The sequence below is a fragment of the Parasteatoda tepidariorum genome, chromosome 3, assembly GCF_043381705.1.
Source record: "Parasteatoda tepidariorum isolate YZ-2023 chromosome 3, CAS_Ptep_4.0, whole genome shotgun sequence".
In the NCBI taxonomy this organism is placed as follows: Eukaryota; Metazoa; Arthropoda; class Arachnida; order Araneae; family Theridiidae; genus Parasteatoda; species Parasteatoda tepidariorum.
The window spans coordinates 22,305,244-22,324,339 of NC_092206.1; the positions used below are offsets into that span (position 1 = coordinate 22,305,244).

Genomic DNA, 19,096 nt, shown 5'->3' on the forward strand with positions numbered 1-19,096 from the left:
CATCAATGAAATTTTTTTTCATTCTGGTGTTTGAGTTATTGCAAAACTGTTAAGGTATAACCAATTTTAATCCCAGGAATATTTAAAGGAATTCTATTTATTTTTAGTTTTAAAATCTTATTAATTATTTTGCATATCTACAGCTTTCAAAGATAATGAACAATCTTCATTGTTTTCCTTTTTTTATCTCTGGTTCTTGTGCTTTTCCAGTAGGGTGATTCTTCTCTAACTTCCTGATAGTATTTCTATCATATGAGAGACTTACCAAAGTTCAGTTTCCGATTTGATCTAATTGGCATGTGTCAAGCGCCAGCAAAAAGGAGGTAATCGTTAACAATACCAACGATTCACTCCTTGCATCTTAGTGTTAAAATTAGAGCCTAGACCATCGCTAGACTGCTCCAGCGCGCACACGAGCGCAGCTGAGAGCGTAACTGATTAGATTACGCTGTGTCCACCGACTGGCTATTGTTCTAAATGAAGATAGAATATTTTAAAGATTTCCTCGGGACGGTGATCAAGAGTATCAAAGACTGTCGGCTCTTCCACACGGAAAAAAAAGCTTTGGATATCCATTTCTTCCTGTTCTTCGTCGAAGCTTTTTGGGATTTGTCGGACTTTCTGGATGAGTACCTAAGCCCGATAATAAATTACGCAAATTTTCTGACGTTTTCTTCCATGAAAGGATTGAAATAGCGGATTTTTTTCCGGCTTTGTTTTGTTCCCTGTCTATAGTTGTTGATGAGGTCGCCTTTAACTTTCAGGGCAATGTCCTTCTTGACGATCTAAAGAAATTGAGGAGATAGTTAAGAGTATTTTTACCTTTTTCAGTAAGCATTTCTAATTGTTAAGCTCATTTTCATCTAGTGCGTGTGAGGATGTTCCACTACTAACTTTCTTATCGAAATAATGTTGTATGAGAAATTAAAGTTTTTTTTTTACCATATTAATAGTTATTTAAATTATAGAATTGGAAAAAAATCTCATAAAAGAATTATGAAATATCTCTCAATGCAGTGTAAAAAAATCTGTTAAATTTACCTAAAAAAAACTGTCATCTGGGGTTTCTGAATAAAACCGTTTATTTAATAGAGAAATATTCTTATTAAAAAATAGACGCTTGTTTTTAAAGCAGTTACTGTTATGTAACAAGCAAACTGTTATTTAAACAAACAATTCTATAAAATAACAACGTCAGCATTGTGATTGGTGTGAGCCAGGTGCAACATTCTTACGACCAATCGACGCTGGGATTTGAACTTGGGTCCCCTTATTGAAAGCCGAGTTCTCTTTCCTCTGAGCTACCACATCTCTATTGTTACGGTATGCAAAAAATCTTAAGATTTTTTTATCTTAAAAGTTTTTATTTTTACTATGCAGTTAATAATTATTTTAAGGTTAAAAATCGTAAAATAATTTCTGAAAAATAAGAGCAAGTGTAGAAAATAATCGCCAAGTAATTTGAAAAAAAAGTAGAGTTATTGTATGGTAAGCAAAACTGCATGGCAAAAACTAGAATTTGAACTGACGGTTTTAATCTGTTTATAATGTTTATCTGACAATTAATCTGTATATAGGTTTTATCTGTCAAAGCAGCTCAAAATCATCAAATATACAGAGATACTCTGTAAAAAAAACGGGAATATTTTGCAGTTCGTACTTGAAAAATTTCTGAATTTTTAATGATTTAAAATCAAACGAAATAACGAAGAAAAATATTTTCAATAACGTTAATTCAATAAATTACCATTATTCAGTAAATTTTGATAGTCAATTTATGTGTCGAGCTCGCAAGGAAATTAAGGTCAAGATATGTAAGGAAAGAAAGGATAAAATAGCTAGAGCATGTAGCCACTGAATTTTCGCTCATTCACTGTGCTATTAAAATGCTATAACAGAAATATGGTCACCATGAATGCTACCAATGCCATCTACGACTGTGGAGCACGACTACGCTTATACTTTTAAAACCTATTGCATTGTTTTTCACATGTGCTATTTTATTTGCCTGCTATTTTCCTTTGAATGATGTTGAACCATGTAGAATAAATACTATAGGTCACGACATTTTTTGTGACATTAGAATTTTCTAATTTTATTTTTAACTACGCAAAAAATCATAGCAGTCACATAATCTGAAATTTATATGCGTAAATGTTATTGAAAAGCAAAAAATACATGGATATGAAGTTCTGAGATCCACGCTGTTTATTGCTTCTTCGGTTTGTCTGGACCTTAGTAATCAGAAAGTTATGGAAGAAGTTTGTGAATATTTTTAACTTTTCAAACGATTACAAACCCACCGTTGAAGTTTATCCAGATTTTTCAGTTTCTATTTCAAGTTGAGTTTTTTTTTCAAAACAAAACATATGTACGGGACAAAAATATAGATGCACTAAACAACAAATTTAGTGGTAGTGACATGAAGAAAAAAAAATTTGAATTTTTTTGCTGATTTGATTAGTTTTCGAATTATATTTAAATTTTTAAATTATATAAAGCTTAGAGATATTTATTTTTGAAGTAAATAAATCTAAGGCCATTTCCATTCGTTTTGAATGTAATATAAACAGTTAGAAATTTAAAAAACTTTAAAAAAAAAGGATTAAAATTTAATTGTTGCGGATGTGACATATTGTGCATGATATATCTGTGAAACCCAGTCTTTAGTTTTTTAAAATATTGAGTTATTTTGGAAGTTAGTAAAAATTGGAATAAATATAAATGACATCAGATTTATTTTAACAAAAAATTTTCAAAAATAATTGTTATAAGAACAGCTAGATTTTTTAATGACTTACGTGCATTTAAAGTCTGCAAATATGATATTTGTAAATGGTAGAAGTGTCCCTTAGCACCAAGCAATTTCACCTTTTAAAACCGTACTGTATAGTAATGTATGGTTTTAATAACCGTACTGTATGGTAATGACTATTTTGGTCAAAACAAACATAATTCTGGTAAAAAAATCCAAAATATACGGTATTTAAATTATTGATTTGGAACTTTTTCCTTTCATAATAAAACCTTACATATGAATTTCCTTTCATACCGAAAATTCCGGTTTTTAAAATTATTGCTTTTATTACTACATATTTAGTAAAAAATACAAAATTGAAAAGTAAATTTAGCCGAATCAATGATCTTTGCCGTGGTCTCAAAACATGATGAAATTACAAGTATCATGATAAAATTACCAAATTTTACATCATTTATTAAAGTTAATTGCATATTATAAAACCATATTTCATTATTAATTTTACCAAAAGCATTAACAAAAGCTCTTCGGTTAAAATTACTGAGCTTTATGGTGTTCCCATAGACCTAGAAACACGGTAAATCACGCTATTCTGGTAGTTTTGACCATACTTTTTTTCTCTATGTGCAGTGACATCAGAATGACAATGTTTCTGAATACACCCATGTGTTCCATATTTTACATTATTTGGGGGAAATAAGATTAGTTACGCTAATAGAAAGAAATTATTTATATAAAAATTCGCTACAATTTTAATTCTATTACCTCACCTAAATAGAGCGAAAAAAAATCCCATTCCTCGTCAAAATTTAAAATTAATGCATACTTTTATTTTATTGCTATACTTTATAAGCAAATTAGGGATATCTTTTCGAATACGCAATTTTACTTCCCGTCTTAAAAAAGCTATCTCTATTCATGTGTCAGAGTGTTCGTCCTTCGTGTCATTTAGGCGCATTACCACGTCCAGCCGAGGAGAGAATGACCTAGTCTCGACTCATGAGTAGCCATTACATTCAAATAAATTTCGTACAATCCTTGCTGTAATGACCATTGCCTAGATACTAGTTTCCGCTCTCAATGGGTTTTTGAATATGTGCGTTTGTCACCTTTGAAATTCGTTCCAGAAATCGAATTTTGAAATTATCGTTGGACAATTGTCGTGCGGAAGTGAGAAAAAAAAATTCGAATAAAATTCATGCTTATTCAATTGTGATTGGTTATTAAATTATTTAGGACGTGTTTATTCTGAAATATGTTTGTACGGAATGACAAATATTAATGCAAAAATTTTTTACACAGCAGTTAAAAATAATGATGTATTCTAATTTAAGGTGAAAAAGGTGTAATTTTTAATTTCCAATTGTAAAAAAATAAAGAAAAAAATAGAAAAAAATAAAATTAAATGATTTTAGGATTTTTGGATAATTGAAGGACTTAAAACAATATGCTACATCTCAGATAAAATTAATGCTGCAAATATTGCGACATTTTCAAATTGTTAAGCAGGGCATTTTTGATGAAAAACAACACATTATTTTCGTGTTGGCAGTAAGGCGTTTTTGTGTACTGCTTTATTATCTAGTAAAATGTTCGATAACTTCTTAAGTACCTGTTTGAAAATAATACTGAGGAACAATTTGATTTTTAAAAAATCACTTTTGGGAAAAGTACGGCCTTGTACTGTATTGCCGCTAGCCCTTCAATTGTTGTGGATAAATGTATCATTTAATCTATCACTTCAATTTTAAAAAGTAACTTCACGAGATTATTGCACTTGAATTAAATGTGTTCTAGTATAAATATTTTGAGACTTTAAATCCGCATGAACTAATTAAAACTAATAATATTTTCCCACTGCTTTTTTTTTCAAGGGAATTTTTTTTTGTTGCTTTAATCTAGTTTATTAAATATTCGATGCTAATTTAAACCACAATTGTATCTATGTTTTCTATATTTATTTATACTAAATATTTCAACGATATATTATTTAAAGCACATTCTACTCATTCTGCTATTAACATTAAAACATACTTTTTTCACTAAAACTCTTAATTCATCTGTTGTAATGTAATAATAATAGATGAGCTTCATTATCAAAGATGAGTTTGCACAAACATAAGGAAATACAAAAATATAGCAATCTTTTTTAAAAACAAATAAGTAAACTTCTTAACAAGATTGAATAAATATTAAGTGGCGGATATTTTCCTTTTTTGAAAGAAGACAATCGCTGATTTTCCATTTTTTAATAACTTTCATTGAGATAAATACTTTCTAATTACTTCGACGCAGAGAAACAAATTGTGATAAAATTATCTCACTTTGTAGTAATAAAAATTCTAATTTAAAAAAAAGACATAATTCTAATTCTGGTAATAAAAAAATATACACGCTATTTAAGCCTTTCATTTGCTTAATTGCTCTACTCATTAACAGTTCACCGGAAATTCTGATTTTAAAATTTACAGTTTTTATTACCCTACATTTATTAAAAAATACAAAGTATTTTTTTATTTTTTGAAGTAAAAGTAAGTTTAAAACTGAAAAGTAAGTTTAAACCAAAGAAATACCACTATTTATGACATTCTCTAAGGCATCATGTTAAAATTACCAAAATATTATTACATACTATATAAATAATATTTTATTGTTAATGTTACCAATATTATTACCAAATCTCTTTTGCAAAAATTACCGAGCTTTTTGGCCTTTCCATAGAGTAAGAAACATGGTAAATTTTACCATATTCTGGTATTTTTGACTATATTTTTTTCTCGATATAGAACTATTTTTAAATTCCAGACACGGTAATAGTCGCAAGCAGGGTAGTATTTTAATACGCATATATAATGTTTACATGCGGACATTGCAATAGATCTTCAATAAAAAAGTATCGATAAAAAAATTGACAATTACAATTTATTAATAATCTAATTGAATGGGAAATATATTAAGATTCATATCACTTGAATATACTATTTAAGTCTGGAAAAAAAAACGATAATAAGTATCTTTCGATTTTTTTCCTTTTCCAATTAAAAGGAAATTATCTGAAGTTAACATCATGGTAGATCTAGTTTACACAAGGAAATGTTACCATTTCCTTTCACACATCCTTTGATTAACTTGAGTGTGAAATACTCATTAAGAAACAGTATGTCTATCTACATTTAGAGACAAGGAGAGTGTTTAACCTATTTATAGATTCAAATAACATTATTTCATTGTTAGTATTTTTCCCCAATTTTTCTAATTACGATCTTGTTTCCAACTGTTAATCAATTAGTAAGAAAATTATTCAAATTATTGATGCAGATTTTTTTATTTTATAATTAACGTGCACAATATATTTTATCTGTTTAATCGTATATTTTTAAAATTTAGGTAATATTAAATGTATTCAAACGGAAAAATACATTTGTAAAATGTGAAATAAAATACACAAATATAATTTTTAGTTAATTGAACACTTTTCGTTATTTTCTTACATTTCTCAATACTTAATATAATTTAGTACAATTTAGAGTTTGTTTTTAACGAATAGAATTAAGTTTTAAATGAATCTTAATAGGATTTATTATTTAAACAATTTTTTTAATGATTTTTGTGATATGTTAGGATAGTAAATATATGTCAACTTCTTTTACATTTATTTCAAATTGCATCTTAGCTAAAAAGAAAAAGAAGAATTGATAAAAAGAATGTGAAACTGGCGTTTAAATTTTCTATGTGCGATATTTATATAATATTTATGTAAAATTAAATTGAAATGAGCAAAAAGGGCGAAAAACAGTGAATTATTCTGCTACAAATGAGTCATTAATTTAATATTTACTTGACAAATTTTCCCAATTAGGTATTAAACTTCATAGTATAATTTAATGAAGATCTAATTTTTTAAAACATTCACTGTGTATCACAATTTTTATCCACTATGTATCACAATTACAATATTTATATTGATAAAAATATATTTCCCATGTTATCTTTCCTGTATTAGGATTTAAAATAAATTCATGAATCTGCTAAAATCCGGTTCATTATAATTGTAGCCTTAAATTTCACAACGCACCACACTAATTTTAAAAATCTCAATGAATTCCATTTAGCCTGATATTTTTAGGCTTATCACAATCGGCTAATATTCTTTTAGGCTTATTAGGCAATGTGCTAAGAAATATTGATCAGACTTCATTCACTTAGGCAATGAGCCTTGTCCTCTGTCGGTGCTTTGAATAGAGAGATGCTTGTTTTGATTTATACGTATAGTTTCTTTTTGTTTGAAGCTAGTTTCCTTTAGTTTGAATGCTTTTTAATAAGCCTTTACTTCATTTGCCTCATTTTTATAATCTTTCATTATTCTGGGCATATTTGAAAAAGCCTAAAAAATTAAGTCTTCAATTTACCTAAAGCTTAGCATGGTAATTGTAAGTATCCTTAAAAAAAACTATCAGGCTGATTAGAAAATACTAGATCTTTTTTTTCTTCCAATTAGCCAACGACATATTCATACAGCACGATAGATTAAATAAACAAATAATATAAGTCTTAAATTTACCTAAAGCTTAGCATGGTAATTGTAAGTATCCTTAAAAAAACTATCAGGCTGATTAGAAAATACTAGATCTTTTTTTTTNCACAATATATTTTATCTGTTTAATCGTATATTTTTAAAATTTAGGTAATATTAAATGTATTCAAACGGAAAAATACATTTGTAAAATGTGAAATAAAATACACAAATATAATTTTTAGTTAATTGAACACTTTTCGTTATTTTCTTACATTTCTTAATATAATTTACTTAATATATTAATTAATTACTTATTATATATATTAATTAATTACTTATTATATATATTAATTAATTATTTATATATTAATTAATTGCTTATATATTAATTAATTATAATTAATAATTTACTTATAATTTACTTAATATAATTTAGTACAATTTAGAGTTTGTTTTTAATGAATAGAATTAAGTTTTAAATTAATCTTAATAAGATTTTTTATTTAAAAAATTTTTTTAATGATTTCTGTAATATGTTAGGTTAGTAAATATATGTCAACTTTTTTTACATTTATTTCAAATTGCAGCTTAGCTAAAAAGAAAAAGAAGAATTAATAAAAAGCATGTGAAACTGGCGTTTAAATGTTCTATGTACGAGATTTATATAATATTTATGCAAAATTTAATTGAAATTAGCAAAAAGGGCGAAAAACGGTAAATTATTCTGCTACAAATGAGTCATTAATTTAATATTTACTTGACAAATATTTCCTAATTATGTATTAAACTTCGTAGAATAATTTAATGAAGATCTAATTTTTTAAAACATCCGCTATGTATCACAATTACAATATTTATATTTATAAAAAGATATTTCCCATGTTATCTTTTCTGTATAAGGATTTAAAATAAATTCATGAATCTGCTAAAATCCGGTTGTTTATAATTGTAGCCTTAAATTTCGCAATGCACCACACTAACTTTAAAAGTCTCCATGAATTCCATTTAGCCTGATATTTTTAGGCTTATCACAATCGGCTAATATTTTTTCGGCTTATTATTTAGAAAATGTGCTAAGAAATATCGATCCGACTTACTTTATTTATGCAATAAGCCCTGTCCTCTGTCGGTGCTTTGAATAGAGAGATGCTTGTTTTGATTTATACGTGTAGCTTCTTTTTGTTTGAAGCTAGTTTCCTTTAGTTTGAATTCTTTTTAATAAGCCTTTACTTCATTTGTCTCATTTTTATAAACTTTCATAATTCTGGGCATATTTCAAAAAGCCTAAAAAATTAAGTCTTCAATTTACCTAAAGCTTAGCATGGTAATTGTAAGTATCCTTAAAAAACTATCAGGCTGATTAGAGAATACTAGATCTTTTTTTTTTCAATTAGCCCACAACCTATTCATACAGCACAATAGTTTAAACTACCAAATAATATAAGTCTTCAATTTACCTAAAGCTTAGCATGGTAATTGTAAGTATCCTTAAAAAAACTATCAGGCTGATTAGAAAATACTGGATCTTTTTTTTTCTTCTAATTAGCCAACGACATATTCATACAGGTATTCTTAAACTTTCACTGGTTTTTATTTAGTCCCTATATATTTTTTTTATTATCGTTCATTAATGTTTTTCCTCTCTGTTTCTAAAATGCAAAAAAAACTCTAAATGATTGCAAAAACATTTCATTTACTTAAATTATGCTATATTCTAAGATTACAGCGCAAAAACATGCTTTAATTATGTTACATTTTTTTTGGGATAAACGAATATTTCTAATGCACGAATAGGACTAAGTAAGTTAATTATACTACATTTTTTTGGGATAAACGAATATTTCTGATGCACAAATAGGACTAAGTAAGTTAATTATGTTACATTTTTTTGGGATAAACGAATATTTCTGATGCACGAATAGAACTAAGTAAGTTAATTATGCTACATTTTTTTGGGATAAACGAATATTTCTGATGCACAAATAGGACTAAGTAAATTAATTATGTTACATTTTTTTGGGATAAACGAATATTTCTGATGCACGAATAGGACTAAGTAAGTTAGTAGTTTTATACTAAGTGACCATAAACATAACTTATGCCGTTACTTTTTTTTAAAAAAAAGTTCTAAAGCAATTTTTTAAAATTATCCTTCAGTTATTAACATTCCAACTAAGACTATAAAGATTAATTGAGTTGCAAATCGCTTGCATTCACAACACATTATTTTCGNTTAATTATGTTACATTTTTTTGGGATAAACGAATATTTCTGATGCACGAATAGGACTAAGTAAGTTAGTAGTTTTATACTAAGTGACCATAAACATAACTTATGCCGTTACTTTTTTTTAAAAAAAAGTTCTAAAGCAATTTTTTAAAATTATCCTTCAGTTATTAACATTCCAACTATGACTATAAAGATTAATTGAGTTGCAAATCGCTTACATTCCGAAATTACTTAGATAAGAAAATAATAATAATAAATTATATTTGATTTACTTATTATCATTTCGAATGAGGATTTGTAACTATTAAGTAATATTGTGGTCTGGAATTTTTTGTTCTTGTAATCCGTGCTTAAGAAAATGGCTAAGCTGTTTCGCTCCGCTCGACTGAAGGTTTAAAAACAAATTAAAATACATACCCGAATATTTTCGCTCGTTATACATCAGAGGCTGCCGAACCGAAACAGGCATGGGTCAGATTTGCAATCACGCAAAAAGCATACAATTTTGAAGCGAAAATACTCCGTCCACGGTTAATTACCCGTCTTGCTGAAGTTGCTGCACGTCATACTTTTTTTTCTTCAACTCGTTGGTCTTCGTAATCTATTATAGCTCATTATCTGATATTTAAATTGTTCAGTATATAAAAAGCATTAAATCGCGCAACCAACATTCCAGTGGCATAAATTTTAAATTCATTATAGGTGATTTATATACTAATGAAGCATTTCGATTATATTATGCAAAAAAAAATTTTTTTTTGCTATCGATTTATTATTATACATTTTGTGTTTTATTTATTATCTTCTTTGTTGAACAAACAAAAAAATGACTGTTTTTTTTTTCTTTTGATATAGCCTACTTACCGACATTTGTAGAAAAATTTTCATTCTTGTTTCGTTAAAAGATAATGATTTTAAGATAAAATTTTGAAGGGCAAATTTTCTCGCTGGCGGAAATCCTAAGAAGATTGAATTTTTCGAAACTTATTGTGCTGGTTTAAAATTTCATATGAACAAAATTTCATGTAGACTTAATTTTGTAGGGATAAAATTTCACATTATGTCCGAAGGACAAATCCCACATTCCAGTGCCATAATTTTAAATTTGTTATAGGTGATTTATGTACTAATAAAGTATTTTGATTATAATACATAAAAAAACGTTTCTGAGTTTATTTTTTATGTTATCGATTTATTATTTTACGGACATCGATCATCTTTTTAACACTTTTGTGTTTTATTTATTACTTTTTTTGTTGAACAAACAAAAGAAAAGGAAGAAAGAACGTTTGTTTTTTTTTCTTTTGGTATGTCCTCTTTACCAACATTTTTAGAAAAATCTTCATTCATATTTAATTAAAAAATTATGATTTTAAGACAATTTTTTCACGGGCTTTCGCCCGTATAAAACAAATTTGATATCCTATGAGGACTAAGAAAAATCCTATGAGGGCTGAATTTTTCGAAACTTCTTGTAACTGGTATAAAATTTCATAAGAACAAAATTATATGAAGACAAAATCTCATGTAGACTTAATATCGATAAAATTTCACATAATATCCTTTAGAATTTTAATCCTAAAACCAAATCCCACATTCCAGTGCCATAGTTTTAGATTCATTATAAGTGATTTTTATGCTAATTAAGTATTTTTATTATGATACATAAAAAAAGCTTCATACATTTATTTTTTATGTTATTGATTTATTATTTTGCGGACAACGATTATCATTTTCACTCTTTTGTGTTTTATTTATTATTTTCTTTATTGAAAAAAAGACATTTTCTTTTGGTATATCCAAATTACCGACATTTTTAGAAAAATCTTCTTTCCTATTTCATTAAAAGATAATGACATAAACACTAAATTTTCTCTCCGGCGAAATCCTACAAAAACTTAATTTTGCAAAACTTATTGTGGCTGGGATAAAATATATGAACAGAAACATATGGGAACAAATATCTCATGTAGACAAAACATCGCAGACAAACATTTTACATTATCTCCTAAAGACAAATCCCAGGTAAATAGAATTTCTTAAAACAAAATTTCACAAAATTTCTTAAAACAAATTTTAGGGGACAGAATCTCATGAGGATAAAATTTGATATGATCTGAATTTAGATAATTTTAATTTTGCAGAATCTGGCTTGCTATAATTTAGAGAATCAGAATGTCCGGTAAACCGTTTACGTTTGAACCGAAAAATCAAAGACTTAAATACCACTTTTTTGATTTTATTAACCAGAATTGTGATTTTTTTACCAGAAATATTATTACCATATATAGTAATGTAAGATTTTGGTCAAATTTATGTCATTAAATATTACAGTGCTGGAGGACATATGGTATGCATTATGTTATAATGAGGCAACCTCATGTTCGAAAAAACGAAAATTTGGGTTATACGAAATTTCGTTATAAATAGCAAAATGACGATTATGGACAATAAAACACTTTTTAAAATATGAGTGCATAGCTTTCGAGTAAATTTTAAAATTTTCCGACCGTTATTCCGACTTCTTAACACACAATTAGCGTAAATCATACCATTACACCAGAACTTTGTTTCTAATTAACGCAAACCCTATCCAGTTGTTTCTAACGACACAATTTCGATGCAAAGCTTCGAGCGTTCCATATCGCGATGTTTATTTGCACGATTTTTCATTAAATTGAATCGTTAATTCATCACGATTAAAGTAAAGCATGTTCACGTTATTTTCAAATCTAGCAATTGATCGTTTTCGTTTCTAATGCTTATAGTTAAGCAAATTGAAGTCAAACGTGTCATTAAGTAATCACTTTTAACGTTACATGATTCGTTAGATTGCGAGCTTGCGTAATATTGTACAAATCGAATCACATGTATACTACCGAGCAACAAAATAAAATCACCGTAACAAAAAATTCAAAACTGAGATTTTTGATATATTTAGTATTTTTGTATGTAACCTATTGTAAAAAAAAAATCGTTTTATCAGTTTTTGAAATACTAGTTTAAGTATTAGCAGGGAAAATAATTGTCAAGCACTTACGTTGTTTTTTCAATTGCACCGCAGTATACAGATGTTCAACCTATAATGCTAGTGACGTACATAAACTTAGATGACCCCCCCCCCTTCAAGATTTATAAATGCAAGCTATCTTAGACTTAACACATTTTTTAATAAATTATAATATGAGACAAGAACACTATGAAGAGACATTCTGTTGTTTATAATAATTAATTTTGTTTTAATTTATATATTTTAATTTTAATTATTTGATAAAGAATTATTTATTACGATGGAAAGACAAAATTTAAAAAAAGTAATTAATCGGAACAATTAATACTCTTGCCAATTAACCACATTGGAATGAAATTTATCTCAATAATACGAGGAATTAAGTATCTTGCAATAATTTTTATTAAAAGTTTTGTTAAGGGTTAATTTTATTTGTAAAGTGAAAGAAAAATGTTTTTATAAAGGAAAAAAAAGTATTGTAATTCATACAGTGTTATTCATAATTCCCTCCGCCTGTAAACGCCATTTTTCTGGTAACGCCATCTTTCTGTAAACACCATCTTTCCGCCTGTAAACGCTACAAACTGGCTTCAGTGGTACATGTTACTGCCATCTACCGGCAACTGCTTAAATTAAAACTTGAATACATTCGGAATAATTTCATATGTTCTTTTTTGCCATATTAGTCTTCGTTTTTTTACTACAACGCTTCGAAACCCCGGAGGGAATTATGAATTACCCTGTATTCTTAGGGTTGCACAACTCTTTTGAATTAAGAGCTGCGTGCTCAAGTATTTAGACAAGCTGATGGCGACTAGGATAATTTTAATGTCAACTTCAGTGTTTCAGACTCAATTCTTTTTATCGGTCATTTTAATAATATATTTACATAAAATTATATTTTTTTATATATTAAAATTCATTCAAAATTGAAGAAAACCAAACTGATACTTTTCAAAATAAAAATATATTTCATTTTTATCGAAAAATAGATTTATCGAAAAAAATTTAAAAGTCGGGAAAAAGTTCTGTTTTTTTTCATAGCATCACGTAACATAAAAGTGTATTTTAAAATAAATTAACTGTAATGTTCTTGAATGAAAGTAAAAAGTAAAAAAACAAAATGGATAAATATTTTATTGAGTAATATGGATGCAAATTAAATATTTTAATTAAAGAACTGTATGGGGTCTAAAATGATTTAAAATAGAACAGAACGCATTATAGCTCAAAATAATAAACAACATTCTGTTGGGTGGGATTCATATATTTTAACTTATGAACATTTATATATTAAGAGATTTAATGAATGAGATTTAAGTTATAAAATTTTAGAATAAAGGTTCAAAAACAGTAAACAGTTTGAAAAACCACATTCGAATTTCCTGATTCGAAAATTGCAATTCGTTATGCTATTGGATAAAAAAAATCAGGATTTTCAAAACCCAGAGGAAAGCATAGCCATGTAGAAATGCGTAGTGCCGAAAACATGATAGAAAAATAGCTTGGATTCACGATAAAAGTGACACAAATAATGTNATATTTATTTCGAACATTCAAAATTGAAGAAAACCCAAACTGATGCTTCTCAAAATAAAAAATATATTTCATTTTTATCAAAAAAATAGATTTATCGAAAAAAATTTAAAAGTCGGGAAGAAGTGCTGGTTTTTTTCATCACATCACGTAGCACAAAAGTGTGTTTTAAAATAAATTAACTGTAATGACTTGAATGAAAGTAAAAAATAAAAAAAATAATAGATAAATATTTTATTGAGTAACATGGATGCAAATTAAATATTTTAATTAAAGAATTGTATGGGGTCTAAAATGATTTAAAATAGAACAGAACGCATTATAGCTCAAAATAATAAACAACATTCTGTTGGGTGGGATTCATATATTTTAACTTATGGACATTTATATATTAAAAGATTTAATGAATGTTAAATTTTAAACAATTTTTTAAGCTGTAAAATTTTAGAATGAAGGTTCAAAAACAGTAAACAGTTTGAAAAGCCACATTCGAATTTCACGTTTCGTAATATTATTGCATTTAAAATGTCGAAATTTAAAAATTAAAAGATAACATGGATTGAAGGATAACGTGGATTGACAATGAAATCGGCACAAATAAACCCGTCAAAAGCGAACAATTAATTGCTTGATTCGAAAATTGCAATTTGTTATAATATTGGATACAAAATATCGGGATCTTCAAAACCCAGTGGATTTAAAATCCCGATAAAATTGACACAAATAATATAGCACGTCAAAAGTTAATAATGTTTGCTCAGATTACAAAATATTCACTCCTATTAAAAATTTGTTCTTAACTTGTAAAATCATGCAAGAATAAATATAGTTCCTTTTTTAATAATATGATACATAAATAATTTTTTACCTAATACAAAATCGTTTTTTTTTTCTTTTCGTTTTTTTAAATAACAATTTTGATTCCCCTTAAATCACAAGACTAAGTTAACAATGAAAACAGGATTTAATGTAAGTCAATTTAATTTGTTTTACCAAAAAAAAATAATAATAAACTTAAAAACAGTTTTGAATGAAGCTTTAATGTGACAATTGAGCTGTCACCTTGCAAGTACCTGGAACGAAAAGTAAATAAACTAACAGATGGCATAAAAGGTCATTTCTTAAAGTAGCTTCTTCCTTTGGAGGTAGGTCAAGTATTCGGAATGCGGGCGTCGAAATTCTTGGTACTTACTTCCCTCCTTAAACTCTAGTTAAGAAGCTACCGTTCTGTTTTGACTGTAGAGTCTATGTTTTCAACACCAAGGTCAAAGCAGCACTAACCCTATTTTGATTTCCTGCCTTTAACTTTTAAATCGTTTCGTGACTTAGTTTATGGAATTCGAAGTAAACAATGGGCCCCTAGCCTCTTAGATATTGTAAAGCGAGAAATGTATAAATTAATTACAACGATGTGTCAGAATAAGTTATTTGAATGATAACGGTTTTGTTCTAAAACCTCAGCACGAAAATGAACTTCGTGAACTATGCACTGTTAGAATTTTCATTTGAAAATTATGGGCAAATAACCTGCAGCAGTTTGTCCATCCGTTTAACCGTTAAGTTTTTACGGTTAAGAACGTCTTTTTACCTTTACGGTATTGAAACCGTTTACAACTAGTATGGTTATAAAACTATGAATAACCATTTATAACTAGCATGGTTTCAAAACCGTAGAAAAGAAACTTAACCGGACACAGAAGCTAGGCTTTTCGTTAGGTAATGGGTATTGGGAAGTGCAGGACACTAGAAACTCTTCAGGTGTTGAAGGGAATGGTGGACATATTGTGGTGTTAACGCTGGAATTCGAATCCCCATTTTGACGTTCGTGAGACTGACAGATTAGCCCTCTTTGCGATAATATGCACGCAGTTCCAAGGAACTAAGTAGTTTTATTAAGTAGGCTTACTTGGTTGTTTAACCATATTAGATGAAAGCAGTTAATAAGTTGTTTTTCTCACATTTAACAGTTTGAGTACCATCTTTTTTATGGTTACTTGACTGTTAAGTTTGAATATGGTAAAATAGCAATTAAACAAATGGTTATTTAACCTTTTTTCCGAGAAATGTCTTAACAGTGTGGATTTAAATGATTTGTAAAAGTATCTGGAACAAAAATGCAAAAAATACTGGGAGGTAAGTAACTGTTGTATTCTTGGCCTCACACGCAAGGGAGGCGTTTGGGAGTTTAGTTGTGTGCGTTGTAGGTAACATTCAAAATACATGAATTAACAATTTCCTCATGTCATTGGGTTAAATTCCAATTGCAGTTGTAGTTGCTTATCAGCCGAATGCTATTCATCAACGGAGAAAAAAAATGTCCTGCTTATTCAAGACTACGTTAAGAAAAAAAAAGTATAGTGAAAATTACCTGAATATGGTTAAATTTCCCGTATTTCTGGCTCTATGAGAACACCAAAGATCTTAGTAATTTTAACTGAAACATTTGATAATGATTTTGTTAAAATGAGCAATAAAATTTTAATTTTCATATTATGCTATGAAATTTGGTAAAAGTAGTAAAATTTAGTAATTTTTATCATGATACCTATATCAGCGGTTACAAATGGTGTTCCGCGGACCCCTAAGGTTCCGTAGAAATTTCACCGGAGTTCCGTGAGTTGAGACTTTTTTTTAACCGTTAATGATTTTTGAAATCTGTTATAGGTTTGTATTCAACCAATAATCCATTATTTGTTTAATATTAAGGTTATTTTTATGAAATTTTTCGTGTAAAATTGCAATAAAAAATAAAGAGCAAATTAAAAAATCAATAAATAAATCCTATAACGATATATCGAATAAATTTCTAAAAAAATATATAAATTTTCAAATGACTGCATCAGTATTTCTCATCAAACTTTAAAATTCAAAGTAAAATAAACAAATTCAAGAATAAGAATTTTTTTCTGATAATTAGTCTTACAGTTCATAACAGTTTTTTTTTTTCAAAAACTTAATTTTGCAGTAAAAAGACTAGCTAATTCAACTGCCCAACATGAATCCTGATTTAAAAGACTTATTGATGAAACACTGAAAAAATTCATTCGCATAAAATATTTCCTGATTTATCATTTACTTATTTATTTATTTTGTTAGAACTTGCTAATGAACGTTTTTCAACTTAGCGTAATTAGCGTTTTTAGCTCTAATGAACGTAATTGTGGTTGTAATTATTTATGCCAAATTTATAAGGAATGCCAAATTTTATATTATATCATAAATGGTAAATATTGATTATGTTTCTTATATGAACTGAAGTGAATTTTATTAGTAGAAAAATATTAAAAAGCGTTTTGTTCAAAAGTGTTTTTGTAAAATATTTTTATTAAAACCTCGTCTCTTAATAAATTTATTCTATTAGACTATTTGTAATCGATAACTCAGACACTCATCATGAATAAGTAATATGAACTCATTTAGTTATTGCGTATATTTGTGAAACATTTCTAACAAAACCTCGTCTCTTAACAAATTTATTCCATAAGCCTAAAAGTAATAGAAACTCAACCGTCTAAATAATATAAAATCCCTTCAACAAATGTACTCTTTTTGTAAAATACTTATGATAAAACTTCGTTTTTTAACAAATTTTCTATTAGACTATACGTAATCGAACTTATCGTGAATAAGTAATGTAAACTCATGAATATGAACTTATTGCGTACATTTGTGAAACATTTATAATAAAACTAGATCTCTTAACAAATTTATTCTGTGATAAAATCACTCAAAACTACTACACTTTATATTATCATACACCTCATTCAATTTAGAATTTATAAATGTCACATACGACTGCCTCTTATACTATAAAATAACAACAAAATCATCAGTTAGTAAAACAAATAGCTATCTACGCAAGGGTTTTTTCCATTCACAGAATCCCTCTAACTCGTTACTAAATCCCTAAGAAAAACATCGTTTTAAATGATTTAGTCTGGAAAATAAATACGCTTCTGTAATATTCCAACCATGAAGCATCTGGGCTGGAAGTGTAGTTTGAGAAGTAAGCGTCGTGGTGAGAATAACGAGTAGGTATTTGAACAAATCATTTCCATCTGAATGAGTTTTCAAACTATTTATATTTCTTTCATTATGAATAACATTTCAGCGAAAATAGTGAATATTTCTAGCCACTTTTAAAATATTGTGTTGTGTTTCTCATGATAAGTGAGAATTACCATAAAGTTTAATTTTCTCTCAAAAGTGTATTTGAAGTATAATCACTTGTTAAATTAATGATTCCAAGAAACTGAAGTGGTACGATGTTACTTGATTTGAAAAAAACTTAATTGGCCTCGATAATATGTAGATGGAAATTAAAGTCTTCAAGATTTCAGCTCTCAAAAATAGGCGCCCATTCTCAAGACTTGTCAGACATAAAACGTGACGTTTTGCTGTTACTTTGCAACCTTATGTTAATTCTAACCCCCTAATTTTCACAAAATTTCTGCATTTCATACTTTCGTTTTGCGTGCACTTAAATCTTTGCTGTAATTCTTCTTCTTTGGACTCTGAACTAACTTACTCCACTCGCTTGCTATTATCCATTTTGCCCTTCTATAACTGATTCGGCTTTTGCTTAACTCATAGACCCAGACACCCCTCTTCTAATCCTTATTGTAAGCTTGTTACTTGACCATTTTTTCTCCTTTTGTAACAAAGTTGCTAATACCTTCCTCGTTTTCATTCCAAAGTTATTTTTAGGGCTGTGAACAAAATTTAAATTAAGTCTCTTAATACTATCAGTTTTGAAAATCGATTTTGCATTTACCCCATACCTTACCAGAGCAACCTTGGCTACATCAGGCAAACTAGACGCGCTTTAAAATTTAGACTAAAGGAGCAAAATAGATATGTCTGTTATCAAGAATACGATAAATCATAAATTGCTGCGCATTGTTAGAATCTTGGGCATAAATTCAATTTCGACAATGCCAAATTTATTTTCACCCAGTGACGCCAGCTTATCTTGATGCCCTGGAATTTTGTTCTGTTCATATGACTGCTGATTCTCTTAACTACTTTAGTTCCTCACCACCTTTTC

At 27.9% G+C, this 19,096-nt stretch overlaps 1 protein-coding gene across 1 annotated transcript in view; it reads left to right on the forward strand.

The window, feature by feature from the left end:
* Positions 1-19,096, forward strand: part of LOC107437506 (uncharacterized) — a 76,520-nt gene that overhangs the window by 48,372 nt on the left and 9,052 nt on the right. The gene's annotated exons all lie outside the window — the stretch shown is intronic.